At 38.5% G+C, this 12,248-nt stretch overlaps 1 protein-coding gene and 1 pseudogene across 1 annotated transcript in view; both read left to right on the top strand.

Annotated features, from left to right (window-relative positions):
• LOC149443669 (autism susceptibility gene 2 protein homolog) overlaps positions 1-12,248 on the top strand; it is a 782,555-nt gene that overhangs the window by 286,904 nt on the left and 483,403 nt on the right. The window lies entirely within an intron of this gene.
• On the top strand, positions 11,455-11,575 carry LOC149443670 (U2 spliceosomal RNA; annotated as a pseudogene).

The raw sequence follows: 12,248 nt of genomic DNA, 5'->3' as shown, positions 1-12,248 counted from the left end.
CTGCAAAGCATTACACACATGATCAGTGGATCAAGGGTGCAACATCAGGTTCCTGCAGACAAGCCCTGCGGTTTTCAGACTGTACCTCTGATATGTAGGCTGACTGTTTACAAGCTGTAGGGCTTGTGAATGAACTATAAGAGCTCTCATCAGTGCTCTCGCATCTCATTGAAAATTATAAGCCATCAGCTGCAATGGCTGATGGTACTTGTAGCTCTCTCATCCGCAGATTGCTGTGAAAAAATGACATGGCTGCACAGCTTCACTATTTTCAAAATGTGACAGCAGATGCAAAGAGAAGATCCCCTGCCTGCTGTTACAGGGTGGGGGGAGATCGGCGGTGTGGGGGGCAGGTCTGGAGCATGTTACACCCAAATTATTGGTGCCCTCAAGCTGTTGCGGTGCTACAAGTCCCATGAGGCAGTGCAAAGTTGACAGTTACAAGCATGACTCCCACAGGCAGAGGCATGATGGGACTTGTAGTTTCTCAACAGCTGGAGGGCCATCAGTTTGACACCCCTGCTCTAAATCATTTGCGTGTCCTTCAATGACTTTGCTATGCTATATAGTGACTGTATAAGTATTGTTGCTTTAGTATTACTGCTGTCCTTTTTTGAACAATATACACATGCTTAAATATAATCTATATTTATCACATCATGTTGAAGAAATATTGTACACATTTCTACTATTTCAAGTCACTCAATGTTTTTTTTATTATAATCAGAAAGATAACTTTAGTGAGGTTTGTGAAAAGGAAACAATGTCTTTTATTCAATCTGTGATCTGTATATGTGTGTGTGTTTTTAACATGCTTTAGGGATAATACTAGTGACGGCTATTACTGTTATCCTAATGTGCTCTTGGCGGACTCTATTAAGTCTGTGTTCTGTTAAAAATCTTCATAATACACATCAAAAGCACTTCACCAGTCTAAAGTACTTACATTTTTATTTAAAAATACATTTATTTTTCAGGACATCTACAACTTTTTTTCTCACTTTATGTTCAAAGCCATTCTTGTAGTCTGGTAACAGTATATTGAAAGTTACAAAAAAAATTACTGATGCTAATAATACTTTGAGTTTAAAAATCATGCACCATTTTTAATGCGTGCCAGTTTTAGTAATAAGCTTTAAATTATGAAATAACTTGATCCCATGCAGAGAACCTTAATCTCAGAACATTTTAAAGTCAAGCTGAGAAAGCACCCACAAAATGATATGTAATTCAAGCTGCCATTATGACATTAGTTGTTCAAATACTGCTCCTGAGAAGTGTAATGTTAGAAAAAATATGGTTAAGAGCCAATTTGTATGATCTACGCATATATCAACTTGGATGAACAAGGGCACTCAAGAAAAGATGTTTAAAGGCTCACCATCTGCCAACATATTAATGGAAAAATATGTTTTAGTTGCCAAAAACACTGTGACATTTTAAAATAAAAGTGAATATTAAGTTATAACAATCTGTGATCTGTATCTTTTACTCTCCTAATATTCTAAAATATATCATGAAAATGATATAGTGCTGATTTATATGGGATTCTAACAATACCCTTAGATCCCCATTTACACATACAAGAAGCTTTTATGAACCTAAACCTAGTACACAGATCCAGTGGTTATATATGCCATTATAATCTTATTAAATCTTATGAACCCATTAATAGAGGTTAAAGTATGCAAAGTAAACATAGTTCACATCTTTTTGAATACTCTTTGCATTTCATATTTTACATATTGATAAGAGTTTTCTGTTTGAGCTTGAACTGTCCAGAAGGTGTGAAGTACCATCAAAGACGCTAAAGGAGAAGTATAGCCAAAGCTGTTTTGGCTACAGTATGATTCACTTGGGGATCACAGGAGTGAACTTCATTCTGCACTCCTGTGAACCGTTTACAGCCGAGAGCGGGCTAAAGCCATCCAGATGCCTGGACTGACAGCACACTCAACCTCTTAGTGAGCCACTGAGATCCTGAGCCAGTTGCTCCTGGCTCCTCCATAGCCCGGTACTCCATTGAGTGCTGGAGCAGCAGAGCACAGAGCTAGTGACTGATAGTCACCAGCTGTCTGCAGCCTGGAGACTGAGAGCTGAGCGATCAGTGTTGTTTGATCACTCAGTTCTCGGTGGGGGACAAATGCAGTATCAGGCTGCTGTTGCATCCACCTAGGTGAGTATAAATGTGTACTTTTTTAAAACCCTAAATTCTCTTTAAGGTAACCATGCATAGGTTAGCTGAAATTCAAAGGGAAATAAAGTTTGGTTTTCCTTGCAAGATATGCAGAAATCTTCCAAGTCCATTAGCAGAAAGACAGGTCTGTAGTATTATTTTGAATGGGTGTATGAATAAATCTACACCTGTTTGTTAAAGTGGACCTGAATTTTAAAGTGAAGATTTGTGGACCTATAGGCAATATCTAGCCTGCTTTTTTTCTGGGAACAGTGTCCACATTTCAAGTTTTCTCTTTCACTAAAATAGCTAATATCAAAGGCCCTCAGGTCTCGTGGGTCTGTTCCTGCACTGACTTTTTTGATTAGGATATAGTGAAGCACTAACTTTATTAAATTGAAAACAGTGGGATAAAGTTTGTTTTTATCACTGCCTCTGTCTCTAAAAAAAAAACAGTTCCCATCCTGGAACAGTACCTATCACCAGGACAGAACCCTAGCAGGTTTGGATTTATGATGTCAAAATGATGGTTTGCAAAAGAGCTTACCTACGCCTATGCCATAAGTGTGTTAAATATAAGATTTAGAGAAATAAAAAAAAATTATAATAAACCTTTCATGCATGATGCTATCCTATTCAAGTGCAAAAACATGACATCCCGTCAAAAAACACTGTGAACACCAAGAAATGTAAACACTTCAAATAATTGTATTATCCATCTGAATATATTAAATATGTGTAAAATCAAGTCCCAACATTTTAAATATGTGCAAAATCAAATTCCAACATTTCATGAATCTGTCAATTCTTAGAAGAATTATCTTCTTTTGTGTTAGCACACCAGTGGTATAAATCCTTCACTGGAACCAAAGAAGTAGCCAAACTCCTTACCATATAGTCAAACCTCTTAAAAATGGAGGTCAGACAGCGCTTGAGCTCATACAGATAGCTTTTGAGACCAACAGACTGCACAATCCTGACCCAAGCGAATAGCTCATAGGACTCAGGAGGCTTCAAAGCATCCTCCCCAGCACTCGACCGATCATCCAATCAGGGACATAAAATTAAAAAGAAAGTACACCACACATAATATAGTACCGATTTACAGCTCTGGTTTATTATCAGCAAATATACTCACATAAAACAATTGTAATTCATACATGTCAGAATTGGTACCCAGTGCGCATGCGCATAATGTGATGGTGTCAGACTATGTGCACCACCTGACACATTTTGCTAAAAACAACATCTTCAGGGGGAAAACAATTATAAGAAGAAATTATTTCACCCAAAGTGTAAGTTCAAAAGTACATGCGTTAATTTTTGGAACTTCATTTTTATACTGTCTAAGAATGAAAATATGCCACTTTGTAGTAGAGGAAAATTATGTGTCATTTTCAAGTTCAGTTTCACAGGAAAGCTGACATCTCACCTTGATATAGAGAAGCCTGTAAAGTTTGAGAAAAATGCTGTTAAAGTTGTGTTTTAAGAAAATTGAAAGATGTGCAAAAGTGTTTTTACAAACAGCATGAAGAAGTGAAACCTGTTTTCAAACCTTTAAACACGTCCCTATAAGGAAAAATATGCCTATACTTGTGGCACACTTCAATAATTAATGAAGAATAATCAAGGTTTATGTGAAAGTAGAAAATAGTAGAAAAAAATTGTTTTCTGCTGGTTTGGAGGTAAACTACAAATTAGGGTTTACATCAACATGGTGCTTATTTAATGGGTTAAAAAGAAAAACAACAACAACAATACTGTGGCATGACCAGGGTTGAAGAGTGAATGCTTTTAGTGTCATGGAACCATTAGCATGGTGTGTTTGATCAGCTAGCAGATACTGTATTTTAGGTCTTTAAACAAGTTTGTTATGTTCTCTAAAACTGTATGAAATTTCTGTATATGAATTATTGAAGTGCTCCTGTCATATATTTCATAATATGTATTTATACAAATTTTTAACTTAACAAATCCCTAAGTAGGCTACTGATCTTAAGAACCACCGTTATAAATATTAACCACTTGCCCTCCAGAGGATTTGCCACCCCTTCCTGACCAGTCTATTTTTTGCTTTATGGTGCTGCGTTATTTTAACTAACAATTTTGCGGTCATGCAACGCTACACCCATATGAAATTTACATCCTTTTTTTCCCCACAAATAGAGCTTTCTGTCAGTGGTATTTGATCGCCTGTGCATTTTTTATTTTTTGCGCTATGAAAAAAAAAAAGACGGACAATTTTGAGAAGAAAAACTATTTTTGACTTTTTGCTATTAAACATGTCCAGTAAAAAAAAAAATAAAATAAAATTTTGTCATAAATTTAGGCCAAAATGTATTCTGCTACATGCTAAAAAAAAAAAACAGTACATGTAAATTAATTGGTTTACGTAAAAGTTATAGCATTTACAAATGGCAGTAAATATACTGTTTTTTTTTTTTTTTTTTTTACTAGTAATGGCGGAGATCAGCGACTTATAGCAGGACTGCAAGACTGTGGTGGGCATTATTACACTAGGGGGAACTGACTTGCTGTCACTGACATCCCCAGTGATACCAATACAGTGATCAACACAGTACTAATGGCACTGGGCAGAAAGGGGTTAACATGTGGGTTATCAAAGGGTTACCTGTGTGCTGTTTTACTGTGGGCTGTGTTTGTGCTTTCAACTGTAAGCCATGCACAATAAATTAACATTTATTTTAGTGTGGAGGTATGAAAAGTATTTATTTTCCAATATTATGAGAGGAAAGTGTTTATTTTGCCAAACAGCGATAAATGTGTGCCAGATGGTAGACAAAATGGTTTTCATATTAGTCTATTTATTAGTGAGCAAGAGAAGCATTGGTAAGGTCCTGTAACAAATATTTAGCATATTCAACATCCTTTTAAAGTGAACTGGCAGCTGGGCACTAGCTAAAATGTTCCAGGATTCTAATAAGTATGACCACAATGAGGCATATGCAGCACGGAACCATAACAACAATATATTTTCACATTTCTGCATGCTATCACTGTCAAATACCTTACCTGGCCCTATGTTTCCTTAAGGGGAAACTGAGTGTTTTTTTGGTGCTGTTCATTTATTTTAGTTTATCTAGTGTTAAACATTACTTTATATCTGATATTTACACCGTGAAATCTTGTGTAAAAGATTTGCTTTGCAAATGCAGAGTTTTTTTTTACATGGCAATGAATTGACAGAACACTAGGGATTTAGAAACCACTGCAGAACCCCCTCCCTCCCCCACCCCCGGGCAGACCCAGCCTTCATATGATTTAATTAATAATGTGAAAATTATTTCCCGTGACTTCTAACTTGCTTACATTAAATGCCTAAAGCCTCAGTTCACCAAATAAAAGGGTTAAACACTTTCATCCCCACAAAATAGATGTAACATGCTTGCAAGCAACCCATATTCAAGAAGCTCCTTAATACATTAGTAGTTTTTTCCCTCAAGTATTCCAGGCCATGGTTCAGACTAAGCAAAGGGGTGTGATGATAGCATTTAGGAAACAAATATCTATGACCAGAGGACTAAAGATGGCTTGATCCAGTCCCCCCTAACCAATACCTACCCACCTTTTTACCATGAGTAACCACACAGACAACAAAAACTGGAGTTAATGGCCTAAAACGGCCTTTTATTACAACCATTTATAAATAACATTTAAATAACAAAACACAGTATAACATACGTTTTTTCAAGGTACCCATAGGCATCAAGAAAATGAACACCTGCGTCCTGCTTAACTAGGCCTCCAGTCACAACACCACCGACTTGGAGACAATCACTGCAGATACCCCCACCAGAACAACTGAAAGCCGTACCTCAGACGGGTTCCTACAAAGTGCCTTTCTTGTGCCCACAGTAACCTACGAGGACCGTGCACCCACAGGTTGTCCCCCAGCACCAACTGGCACAACCACAACCAAAAACAAACCATAAAACAAACGGGCGGGAGGGAGGGAAGTTTGCCTTGTCAAAACTCTCTTCTAACTTAAGACCCCCTGCCACACCCTGTCAGACCACCCCTTGTAGCTCCACCCGCTCCCTCCCTAAAACCATTTAGACTCCCCCTTTAGCTAATGGAACTCTCCTCTCCCAACCCCCTTTAACCCCTGTCATGCTGGCCCTTCATTCAGGTCTTCTTTTTTTCTTCTACCTTTTTGACTGTAATAAACAAATTGCTGACCCAAAAGACCACTCTCTTTTATTGTTAGATAAACTTTTAGGGCTGGTAATAGATGAATCAAAATTCAGCTGACTTAGCAGGGACTGTACAAATTTTGATCCATCTATGGCTGTTTCCATTCATGATGATCAACTTCTCATGTATGGGCTTCTGGAAAATTTTTCCAATTGGCTGCAGTGCTTATCAGTGTATTCTGATGGTGGGGTAATTGTCAGAAAGCAATGACACAGCAGGGAGGATTCCTGCATCCACCACTTATGTGTGGATGGGGGAATCAGTTCAGTTTTTTTTTCATGCGGCTAAATGAAAACATTGGAGCCTTGTATGGCCTGCTTAAATCTTAATATCAAACTACACAAATCCACCCCCACCTAAAGCCTCAATTTCCAAAACTCCATTTTAAAGATTTTCCAGAGTCTATTAACCCAGTACAACTTTATCGACCAATGGAGGGACTCTTAACTAAAACCTTTACATATGTCTCTTACTTACTATGCCAGACCTTTCTTCTGAACATGTCTTCAACAAACATACTGTCAGTGCTCAGGTCAGATCCCAGTTGTACTTTGCTGTTCAATGTTAATTGCCAAAATTGTAGCTTCCCTCTGAACCTGAAGCTATTAATCAATGATTATGACATTCATGCTCAAGCTGGCACACTGTGACTGTGATACCTAGATAAAAGGAAGGTCCCCTCCTTGGTTTTCTACTGTGAACACATGAACAATAAATATAAATAAAACTTTATATATAGACATTAGAAAATATCCATTTTGATTCCCTTTTTAGAATAAAGTAATGAACTCACACCCTTGTTGTGAAAATTGATTTTTCTCAGAATTTTCCTAACATTTCACCATATATCTACCTTTAAATAACAGGTTTGCATTTAGAGTAGTAGCACAAAATGTCAATCCACTAGCAACAAGTGTCCACAGAATTAAAACAAAAACTGAACTACTTACAGGTTGGTCCTTAAAGTGTTACTAAACCCACAACAGTAAAATCAGTCTGTATATGCAATAAAGCATGCTTGTTATACTCACTGTGGAACCTAAGGGGTTAACCCATTATATAAAAAAGCTGTTTGATCCTGTCTTCTCTGATCTTCCTCTTCTTCCACAGCCCACAATCAATCTGCTGATTGTACAGAGCCCTAGGAGACACTCTGCACATGCTCAGCTTGGTGTGTATTGCTAGAGAGTTTTTTGGGGGAGGATACATGTGATCAGTACAGGGCCAATCAGCACTGTCCAGACAGAGGTTCAAGAGTCATGCAGCCTCATAGGACAGTCAGAGGAGAATGGCAACACCTACAAAATTAACCAGTGCTCAGCTGGAAACTGACAGAATTCACAAGACTTCTATATACTGCTGATGAGAAAAGACATTTAGAAGTTTGTATTTACTAAAATAATTGCATTTCCATGTTCTGTGTACTGTGGGAGACCAGATATAGTGAATGCTGGGTCCTGGGTTTAGTAACACTTTAAACATAGGCTGTCATGATAAAGTGATTATTTCAGTAACGTTTAGTAAGGATAGATTTAAATCTTAAACAAGCATTTACTTAATGATGTTTTGTGTTATACAATTATTAATGCCATGAAACAAAGTAAAGTTTATATGCTGTAGTTTGTGGAATTGTTTTTGCATAATCACTAGTATATTAGAAGTCAGTTATGAGTTCTACCAGAATGTGATTTACAGCTGGGGTACAGCATGCCTAGTATACAGCACTAGACAGATTCCCTAGATAAGTGAAGCACATGAATAGACTAGACAGCTGTTTTCAAATGATTTGAAGCTGTCTATCCTCAATCCTGAAAAGTGTTGTCAACTACACTAAATCTGACAAGAAAGCTTTATATAAATACACTTACTTGCTGAGTGCATAAATCCACCTTGTAAATCCTCCAATTACTGCTGCAATAATAGCATGATAAATATATGGGAGGTCTGAGAGTTTTAATTTATACGGCAACAAAAACCAATATCTAATTTGTTAATTATACTATTTCACTTGACAGGGTTGAATGCAAAGAAGGAAACATAGTTGAATATATATTTAATGCCAGTGTATTTATTAATTTTTTTTTTTAATGATTACTTGATATCCATACTCACGGAGACAATACATGGTATCATCACACATCCAACTTGATAGTCAAATGAAGCCTTTCCATTTAGAAAAGTAAGTGCGGATTCACACATGTGCGGTGTGGATTGAAGCTCAAGTTTCACAGCTAATTGATACAGTAGTTGTTCAGTGGTTCAGGTCAGGTTTACATCAGGTTCAGGACAGGTTTAAATTTGGTTCAGGTCAGGATTTTATCCTGTTCACAACTGATGACGTGTGTTGTTTAGAAACGGTTCCCATAGAAGTCAATAGCCTGTAATCCACACCTGAACCGGACCGCACTGCTCAGAAATCAGACATGACTCTTTTTTCAATACGCACTGAATCCACACCACCAGTGCACCGGACAGGTACCATAAGAAGTAACGTTATTTCATGCAAATTGGATACGGTTCATAAAGTTTTACTTTAAGGAGAGAATAAGGGACCAAGCTAAACTGAGGGAATTATAAAAGATATATGTGTTATTTGAGCAAGCATCAAACTTACGAAACCAATGATCACTGTAGAACTGATGTATAAGATATGGATCAGACTAGCTATAACACAGCCCGTAGAACAGAGAATCATATATTGATACCCAGGATCAGTGTGGTACTCATCCTTTCTGATCTGATCCTTTCTAGCTTCCTGCTGTCATTCTACTGGTGAATGCTCACTTACAGCTGTAAAAACTAAGTCAAAACTAGTACTTTAGTAAGCTAATGAACATAAAAAGGTTTATGACCATAGCAATGAAATATGTTGAGTTGCAGCTCAAATGGAAAAACATTCTACTATGCTTACATGTTACTATGGTTTGAAATAGCAAAATATGCACTGTTTAGCATTTGATGATAAAGAAAATATGTGTCACATAGTTTAAACACTCGCCCTTCAGAAGATACCACCCCCCTCCTGACCAGGCCATTTATTATGATACTGCACTGCATTACTTTAACTGACAATTACGCGATCATGCAATGCTGTACATAAATGCAATTTTTCCCCACAAATAGAGCTTTTTTTGGTGGTATTTGATCACCTCTGTGTTTTTTTTTTGTGCTATAAACAAAAAAAGACTGACAATTTTGAAAAAAAAAACCAATATTTTTGACTTTTTTCTGTCAAACATATCCAATAAAAAAATAAAACGTCTTCATAAATTTAGGCCAAATGTATTCTGCTACATCTTTGCTAAAAATTTCCCAGTAAGTGTATATTAATTGGTTTATGTGAAAGTTATAGCATCTACAAATGGCGATATATATACTGGAATTTTTATTTATTTATTTATACAGGTAATGACGGCGATCAGCGGTGGGCATTTTGACACTGGGTGGGAACTAACTTGCACTGACATCTCCGGTGACACTAATACAGTGATCAGTGCTAATAAAAAGCACTGCCACTGTACTAATGACACTGGGCAGAAAGGGGTTAACATCTGGGGCAATCAAAGGGTAACTGTGTGTTAAGGGAGTGATTTTATTGTGGACTGTGTTATGTTTTACTAAGCAGACCTGCTGCTTTCTATCTCTCTGCTGTGCAGAGAGATAGAAGGCAGCATGTCCATGCTGACAGGAGAGAGATCGGTGTTGTTTACACACAGATCTCTCACCTCTCAGCTTCACCCACGATCACCGAGTCCCAGCCAAAATTCACTGGCCAGGACCCCGTGATTGACATCCTCAAGAGCCAAAAGCAGTGGAAATTCAAAATCACGTATAGATTTACGTGATTTTGCCTAGTTAATTGAAAACTACAAGCCAACAGCCGCTAAGGCTGCTGGGACTTGTAGGCACTCATTCACAGAATGAGTGATGCGTATGTGTGGGCGGAGTCCCGCACAGCCACGCTGTTTTCAAAGCTGACAGATAATACCGGGAAACTTCTCCCCATACCATCTGTCAGAGGGGGGGGGGGGGGGGTGGCGGACACAAATGCGGCTATGAAAACATGTTACATGTTCCACCCTAAAAATGAGTGGCACATGTAGCATGTTCCCAAAGGTAAACTTATCTTTTAACAGTTTTTTTCTGTGCAATGTCTCTTTCATAACGATTATAGATTCAAATGTTTCATAAAGAAATCATGGCAGTAATAAATGTAACAACATTTTGCCTTTTTTTAAAAGAAGATCCACCATCACCTAGAGGTGACATCAGCCAGTGTGTCATATGATACTGCTCAGGCCTAGAGTTTGTCTACTAGGCCCAATTCATCTACTTCCCTATAATCGTCTGCTAGCACCAACTGCAATGGAAGTAGTAGCTACGGGGGATCACTGGAGAGATGAGTATCAGTGGTGGTTTTATACAAACACTGTCACTTTGTCCTAAATGGGCAAAATGAAAGTGTCTTTTTAAAGTTATCTTAGCAAAAACTAATTTTCAATATTTTTAAATCTTCAGCCTTCCATAAAGTAATATCTGGTGATCTTTGTTTAGGAATGTTCTGTTATATGATGACAACATTTTGTTACTGTCTCCCAATAGTGCTCTGGTGTTATCACCCTGTCACGTGCACTTCTGATGAAGATTAAACTCAAATGATGCAGGGGTGGTTCATTGATATTAATATCAGGTAACCTCACTGAGAAATGCCATTCAGCCATTACCTGCGTGCATAGATATAAACACAAAGTGGCTACAAAAATGCTACAGAAGAACACCAGTATTGAAATTATTTTCTTTCATTTATTTATTACATTTCTATAGTGCTTTCAAAGGGTTTTATCTGTTGGTGTAGATGGTGAAGCTGCCATGTTAGGCATGCTTAGTAGAACCTTACATTAGGGGCAATTTTTAGACAGGAGCCAATTAACCTACCAGCATGTCTGTGGAGTGTGGGAGGAAATCTATTTAAACATGAGGAGAATATGCAAGCTCCTTGTGGATATTGTTTTGATTGGGACCCCAGTGATGCAAAATAGAAGTGCTACCCACTTCTGTGCAAGATCGCTTCTTGGCCTTTTGGCTACGATCAAGTGTAGTATCTGTTCTTATCAGTGTCCAGTAGGGGTGCTACGCCATAATTCTTGCTTTTAGGCGAGGATGGCTGTCTGTATAGTACCCCTGCTGGTATGATGGGGGCTCTGAAGGTTAGTACTGGCTGGAAGAGAAACCGAGGAACTCACAGGCTGTTGGGGCCCGGGAGTAATTCCCCTGGGAAACCTGGATGGGCCCAGCTCCTCCTTATTCAAATGGATCTACCTTTTCTGGCCAGGGGCCGGGGAAGCAGAGAGTCCAGGGAGCAGTGCCTCCTGAGAGTGGTCGCCTCTGGGTACTCTTAGTAACACATGGGGGTGTGAACCCAAGTGTGAAAAGTGCACATGGTCACTGTTCTAAACACATTTTCTGCACTGCGCCTTTTAGGTCCAGGGCATTTTTTTTTGCTACGGTCCTCAGGGCCTAGCCAGTGCACAATTGCATGGCCACTTATTTATTTATTTATTTTTCTCCCACTATTTTGACACTTTTCCCTTATGTGTGTGTTTTTTTCTCACTAAGATGAAAGGTGTGGGTATCTGCCCTGAAGTTTAGGGGGAGGATGCGTGACCATTAGGTTCCTTCCTCCCCTGTTCCTGGTGGGTCTCTCTTCAGGAGAGCTCTCTTACCTAGTACTTAATGGTTGGTTTCGGCTAGCCACAAGGAAAGGGGTCTGCCAGGCCTTTTGGCTAGATGGACCATGTGGAAACCTTTGTCCCTGTCAGGAGCCTTGCACCCTGGGGGATCAGGGTAGAGATCCTAC

This window comes from Staurois parvus, unplaced genomic scaffold (assembly GCF_062004578.1).
Source record: "Staurois parvus isolate SC_StPar_1 unplaced genomic scaffold, SC_StPar_1.0 ptg000839l, whole genome shotgun sequence".
NCBI classification, from domain to species: domain Eukaryota; kingdom Metazoa; phylum Chordata; class Amphibia; order Anura; family Ranidae; genus Staurois; species Staurois parvus.
Note: the sequence above shows the minus strand (reverse complement) of the source record. Positions and strands in the feature narration are given on the sequence as shown.